Source organism: Arachis ipaensis, chromosome B8 (genome assembly GCF_059453495.1).
Source record: "Arachis ipaensis isolate K30076 ecotype BB chromosome B8, ASM5945349v1, whole genome shotgun sequence".
Taxonomy (NCBI): domain Eukaryota; kingdom Viridiplantae; phylum Streptophyta; class Magnoliopsida; order Fabales; family Fabaceae; genus Arachis; species Arachis ipaensis.
The window spans coordinates 90548581-90556108 of record NC_142443.1 but is presented as its reverse complement, the minus strand read 5'-3'; the positions used below and the strand labels follow the sequence as shown (position 1 = coordinate 90556108).

Here is a 7528-nt window from a genome sequence, read left to right as displayed (position 1 = left end):
AAATTCTTTCCAGCTGAAGTTACTGATAAACTGAGGAAAGATATTACCATGATTGTTCAGGACAAATTCGAGGCTCTCTATGAATATTGGGAACGCTTCAACAATCTTCTGGAAGCATGTCCCCACCATATGATTGATAAGATAGTGTTGCTCGACTACGTCACACAGGGCATGAGGCCCCAAGATAAGACCACATTGGAAAGTGCTAGCAATGGGTCTGTGAAAAAGTACAAGACCACTGATGAGGCATGGCAATTGATCAGCGACATAGCTGAATCTACTCAGAATCACAGGCAGAAACAAGGCCGTTCAAAAGCTGTTGCAGAAGTATCCTCTAGCAGAGAGACTGCTGCTCTAACTCAGAGTATCTATGAAATGACCAACTTACTGAAGTAGATGCAATTGAATCAACAACAAGCTCAGCAAGCTCAACCTTCTCCACTACAGCAAAGCCAACAATTAGTCCCACAGAGATTATGCGGAATCTGTGCTAATTATAGCCATTATACTGATGAATGTCCGCAGCCCCAGCAAGAAGACAACACTGTGGCAGCCACTCATAACTTCTATGACCGTCCCAATCAAGGATACAATCAAGGTGGTAGCTACAACCATGGATGGCAGGACAATTCCAACCAAGGTTGGAGAGATAATTCTAATCAGAGCTGGAGGGACAACAATAACAGAGGAGGCAGAGACAATCAGGGAAATCAGAGGTGGAATAATAACAACAACAGGCAACAGAACCAGAACCAGCCTTACAGAGCACCTCACCTAAGGCAATTCCAAGGATCACAGCACAACCAACAGCAGACCTCTCAGATCACTTGTCCTTCTTCATCTTCTAATGATGAGTTACTACAATCTATTAATCGGAGACAACATACCATGGAAAACAACCTTACTTCCACTCTAAATGGTCTGAACTCTACCTTGCAAGCTCTTGTCTTACAGATTGGATCAATGAATAACTCCGATAACCAGCCTTTGAGCTCCAGTGGAATCCCCTCTCAACCATTACCCAATCCAAAGGGTGGCATTAATGCCATCACCCTAAGGTCCGGAACCACATTTCAAGAGAGGAATCAGGAAGAGCCAAACCCACCAGAACACACCTCAGCTGAAGAGGTAGTGGAAATTGAAGATGTTAAGGAAGAAGGGGATATACAGGACATGGCTGAAGAAGAAGAAGAAGCTCAATCACAGGAAGAAGCACCAAAGGGCGCAGACACTGTAGAAAATGCCATTCCTATTCCATTTCCACAACTTGCAAGGAAGCCCAGGAAGCAGTTGGAACCTGATCCCAAAATGGTAGAAATATTCAAAAAGGTTGAGGTAACTATTCCCCTTTTTGATGTTATTCAACAGGTACCTAAATACGCAAAGTTTCTAAAAGATTTATGTATACATAAAGATATAATTAATGAATTAAAAACTATTCCTTTAGGTAGTTCTATATATGCTTTAATGGGAGGTATACCTAAAAAGTGTAGTGATCCAGGTCCATGTATGGTTAATTGTACTATTGGTGGTGTGGTATTTTCTGACTGCATGTGTGATTTAGGAGCATGTGTAAGTATAATGCCTTTGTCTATATATGATATTTTAAGGCTCCCTCCCTTAAAAAGGTCGGCAGCTCATTTTGTGTTAGCAGATAAAAGCATTATTACAGTGGTTGGAGTCGCTGAAAATGTATTAGTGGGCATACTCTTTTGAAATAGACGGCCGAGTAGTAAGCTTCAATCTGAATTGAGTTATTAAGCACCCTCCAGAAGATCATTCTATCCTCCAGTGTGACATCATAGATGAAACCGTGGTTGAAATTCACCAGGAGGAGTTAGCAGAGAAGTACATAGGACAAGGTCCGAATGTGGGGACACTTTCTGAGGACAATGAAAGTACTTTACCATTGTCACCAGCTCCAGACAATCCAGAGCCTGGCCATGAGTAGAAGTTAGAATTAAAACCCCTCCCTCCACACATCAAATATGCATACCTTGAGGACAAGCAGAAGTTTCCAGTTATCATTGCACGGGAACTCACTTCATGACACCCATTGGGATGAGTCCCTTTCACTTAGTTTATGGAAAAGCCTGTCATCTTTCAGTTGAAGTAGAGCACAAAGCCTTTTGGGAAGTAAAGGAGTGCAACATGGGATTTGAGAAAGCCGGAGCTGAAAGGAAGTTGCAACTGCAAGAATTGGAAAGCCTTCGCCTGGAAGCTTATGAGAACTCAAGGCTGTACAAGGAAAAGATGAAGGCTGTACATGATCAGCACATCAAGTGGAAAGAGTTCCAACCTGGGGACTTAGTCCTCCTTTACAAATCCAGACTGAGGTTCATGCCAGGCAAGTTGAGATCAAGATGGGAAGGTCCGTATAGAGTAGAGAAGGCTGAGCCGTACGGAGTTTTTCACCTAAGTCATCCTTCAAGCTCTGAACTCATCAAAGTTAATGGACATCGTTTGAAGCTATATCATGGTGAGAAGGTGGCGAAAAACAAGGAGTTAGATATCTTCCTCTTGGAGGATCCACTCACAGCAGAAGACTGAGCTAGTGGAGCGTCCAACTTACGGACGTTAAAGCAAAGTGCTAGGTGGGACACAACCCACCATGGTATGATCATTCCTTTCTTTATTCTTAGTTTTCTTTTTCAATAACTCTTCTCTTTATTAGCACATTTAGTTCGCATCTGCATTTGCATATTTTTATTTAAAAAAAAAAAGAGGGAGAGCACGCGACGCGATAGCGTCGCCGACGCGTCCACGTCTTATGTGCCTCAAGAAGAAAAAACAATCGCACAGAGAGTCATGCGAGAACGTAGCTGGAGGCGTGCCTTTGGCACAAATCACCCCACGTGACCGTGTCACAGACGCGTCCGTGTCACATGGGAAACATGCCTCCCACGCGTCCGCGTCACTCACGCGGACGCATGACCTGAAAATCAACGTAAGATAGGGTGCACGACCGAAAGTTGTGCTAGAGTGGTGCTGGACTGGTGCTGAACGTACAAACCTTACCACGCGAATGCATGGCTCACGCGTCCGCGTCATATCCCAATAATGGCCACTCAAGCGATCGCGTCGACCACGCGACCACGTCACCCTGGATTTTGGCAATACTATGTTTTGAACAGAGAGTTATGCGAGCGCGAGGCTGCCCTCGCGCCAGTAGCACAAAATGCGTCACGCGTCCGCGTGGCCAGCACGACCGCATCGATTCCTTTTAGCGCCATCCACGCGAACGCGTACCCAACGCATCCGCGTCGCTTGCGCCGCACAGCTTATCCTAATTTGCTAAATATCTTATCTTTCTCTTCCCCAAATCCTACTTTTTCTTTTCCCTCCTTATTTCTTTCTTTCCCTTTCTTCTTCTTTCTTCTTTCTCACTTTCTACTTTCTCTCTCTCACCACCATTAACAAGGTTTTTCTTTTCTTCTTCCCTCTTTACTTTTCTATTCTCCTTCTTAATTTATGTTTTCTTCTCCTTTTCTTTTTCTTTTTACTTGCATTATCCATGTTTTCTTTTTCTTTCTTTTTCTTTTAATTGGTGTTAGATATTTAGTAGGATCATTATTATTCCTTTTGTTTGCTTGTGGCTTATTAAGAACTTGTTTGGAAATTATATGTTAATTTTTAAAGGGTTGCTTGCATGTTCCATTTATTATTTTCAATAGCTTACCTACCACGCATGCTATGTGTTTGTGAAAATGCCCGTATGGCATTGTGCACTATTTTTGGATTTCTTTTATTCTACTACTCTAAATGCCTGCTTTTCACAAAACCCTTTTTTATATTTCATTAATTTAATATAATTGTTCTTACAAACAGGTTGTTAGTTTGAATTCTATGGTAATTTAACATGGACATTGAATGCTTGATCTATGCTACTCATGCCTTTGCCTGCATGCCAATGATGCCAGGGCATTTTGGCCAGTTTCACTGACCTTTTCTTTATGGTTTTAGGGTAGTTTCATGCACTTTCTTAGGAAATAATCACTTACATCTTGATTCAAGCAAACATTGTGAATTTTACATGATTTCATGAGAAATATGCATGAATTAAATGACAAAATTGAATGATGCATGTCTCATAACTTGGAGTAGAGCTTTGATGCACTTTATTGCTTGATTTCAGGACAAAGGAAGCAAGGAAGAACCACATTAGTAGCCACGTTAGTCTAGCTAACGTGACCACTAACGTGGAATGGAGGCTAACTTGCAACATTAATGAGAAAAGTAATCGCCATTAACGCCTTCGTGAGCCATCATAGCCCACGTTAGTTGCCACGTTAACTATGTTAACGTGGAAACTAACGTGGAAGAGAAGTAGAACTTCAACGTTAGTGGTAAAAGTAAGTGCCACTAACGTTCCAAAGTGGCAGCTGGCCACGTTAAGAGTCACATTAACTCAGTTAACGTGAACTCTAACGCGGATGAGGAAGATCATGCCAACGTTAGTGACACTCACCTTTGTCACTAACGTTGGACTAAGCTCATATTGGCCACGTTAAGAGCCACGTTAACCTAGTTAACGTGGACTCTAACATGGAGGGAGCAAGGAATCACCAACGTTAGTGACACTCACCTTTGTCACTAACGTTGGACAAAGCCACTTTGAGCCACGTTAGTTGCCACGTTAACTTAGTTAACGAGGAAGCTAACGTGGAGGAGAGAATGATGAGCCAACGTTAGTGACACTCGCCTTTGTCACTAACGTTGGGGATGGCTACCAATACCACGTTAGAGGCCACGTTAACGCAATTAATGTGAACTCTAACGTAGGAAAGGGGCGTTTTGGAGAGTTAGTGACAAAGGTAAGTGTCACTAATGCTCTCGAGGCTAAAGTGTGCTGACGTTAAGAGCCACGTTAGTTATACTTACGTGAACTCTAATGTGAGAAAGGGGGGACTCTCAACGTTATTGATAAAGGTAAACCCCAACAACGTGTGCGAAGGACCAAGAGGCAACGTTAGTGGTCACGTTAGTGCCACTAACGTTGAAGTTAAGGTGGACCATTATTGGGTTAGGAATGTTAGTGAAAAAGGTGATTGTCATTAACATTCTCGAACCCACACTTTCACTTAACGTTAACGCCACTAACGTCCTAAGCTAAAGTCCATGCCTACTTCACACTCTCTCTCTGCAAGTAAAGCTAAGCCCACTGAAGATGATAATTGCTTCAACTCAAGATCCAAAGGCCCATATCCAAGACTTGAAGAAGCAACTAGAAGATCAGAATAACAGTATAAATAGAGAGAACTTTGAACTAGAAGAGAGCTTTTGGGCATTATTAGAATTACTTTCTGTATTTTACTTTCTCTGCAACTTCTAGTTTAACTTTTCAGAATGTATTCTCCATCTTTGTTTTCCTTTCCCAGAGCTATGAACAACTAAACCCCTTTCATTGGGTTAGGGAGCTCTGTTGTAATTTGATGGATCAATAATAGTTTTCATTATTCTTCTTCTTTCTTTTCTCTTGATTTTACTAGAAAGCTTTCAATCTTCATCCAATTGAGTAGTTATCTTGGAAAAGAAGCTATTCATACTTGGATCTCTTCTGAACCTTGGAAGAGGAATGAAGAGATCATGCTAGATATGCTTTCTCATGTTGGACCAAGTTGGGGTTTGGATGGGTATAATGACATATAATCCTACCAACACTTTGATTTAGAAATACATGTGGTATAATCAGTGACCATACCTTATCTCTTCTCATGAGCAATTGGACCAAGGAATTGGCTACTGATCAGGATTTGAGAGATTGAATTACCAAGGAATTGGAATTCAATCACTTAAGATTGCCAAGGAGATCAATGAGTGCATTGATTGAGGAAGAGATGAAAATGAATTGATCCGGAGGATGCAACACCTCCTAAACCCAATGAACTCCCCATTTCTGATCTTACCCATTCTCTTTAATTTCTGCCAATTACTGTTATGATCATCTTCCCCATTCCCATTTAAGATTCTGCGATTTATTTTCCGTCATCTATTTTCAGCTCTTTATTTACAGCATTTACATTTTCTGCTATTTACTTTCCCGCCATTTAATTTCCTGCAACTCTCAAACCAATTTCTGCTTAGCTTAACTATAACATTACTCCAATTAAAGTTGCTTGACCAACCAATCCCTGTGGGATTCGAACTCACTCTATTGTGAGTTTTTACTTGATGACAATTCGGTATACTTGCCGAGGGAGATTTGTTAAGAGACAAGTTTCCGTGCATCAAGTTTATGGCGCCGTTGCCGGGGATTGATTTTGTATCAACAATGATTAAATTGGTAAATAACTAGATTGAGCATTTTCCTTTTGTTTGATTTAGTTTCATTTGAGTAATTTACTTTCAGTTGTAGTTATTTCTTTCCCTTTACCTTTCACCCATTAGTGGTGTTACCTGCATTTTGTTTTAATACTTGGTTCACTGGCCCACTAACTGTTTGATATATTGCATCACTCACACTAACAGCATTTCCAACAGGAACACTTTCTGCATTTATTTCCTTGCTTGTGCCTTGTTGGTTGTATGACAGGGAGAAGAAGCGGGGCTTCAACTTCCTTTGATTCTGAACCTGAGAGGACCTTCCTTAGATTAAGGAGGGAAGCAAGAGGGAAGAGAGTAGTTGGTACTGAGGAAGAGGAGGAGTACTTTGAACCAGACATGGATGAGAATATGGAGAACCATCATGAAGACGAGGCTTACAACTATGGCAGAAAAGGTCCAGCGCATCGGGCTGGACAAGAGAGAAGAGTTCTGGGTTCTTACATCAATCCAAATCCAGGAAACTGTGGAAGTAGCATTCAAAGGCCAACCATACATGCCAACAACTTTGAACTAAAGCCACAGCTCATCACCCTTGTTCAGAACAATTGTTCATTCGGAGGAAGTGTCCAAGAAGACCCCAATCAATATCTAACCACCTTCTTGAGGATATGCGATACTGTGAAGTCTAATGGTGTTCACCCTGACACCTATAGACTACTTCTGTTTCCCTTCTCACTCAAGGACAAAGCATCTAAATGGCTGGAATCCTTTCCAAATGAGAGTTTAACAACCTGGGAAGACGTGGTGAACAAATTCTTGGCAAGATTCTATCCTCCTCAATGAATCAACAGGTTGAGAGCTGAGGTACAAACCTTCAGGCAGCAAGATGGTGAGACTCTATATGAAGCATGGGAGAGGTTTAAGGACCTGACAAGAAGATGCCTGCCAGATATGTTCAATGAATGGGTGCAGTTGCACATTTTCTATGAAGGCCTTTCGTATGAATCAAAAAAGGCAGTAGACCACTCATCCGGAGGATCTCTGAACAAGAAGAAGACCATTGAAGAAGCCATAGATGTCATTGAGACTATAGCAGAGAATGACTACTTCTATGCTTCTGAAAGAGGCAACACTAGAGGAGTGATGGAGCTGAACAATGTGGATACACTGCTAGCTCAAAACAAGCTTATTACCAAGCAGTTGGCTGACCTTACCAAAAAGATGGAGTGGAATCAAGTGGCAGCAATCACCACCTCAGCAGCAT

General features: G+C 41.7%; 1 non-coding gene across 1 annotated transcript; it reads right to left on the bottom strand.

The window, feature by feature from the left end:
* Window positions 1–7113: 7113 nt before the first annotated feature.
* On the bottom strand, window positions 7114–7220 carry LOC148548791 (small nucleolar RNA R71). Its single transcript, XR_015898301.1, has one exon. It is a non-coding gene; the product is annotated as a small nucleolar RNA R71 (small nucleolar RNA).
* Between the last annotated feature and the right edge of the window lie 308 nt (window positions 7221–7528).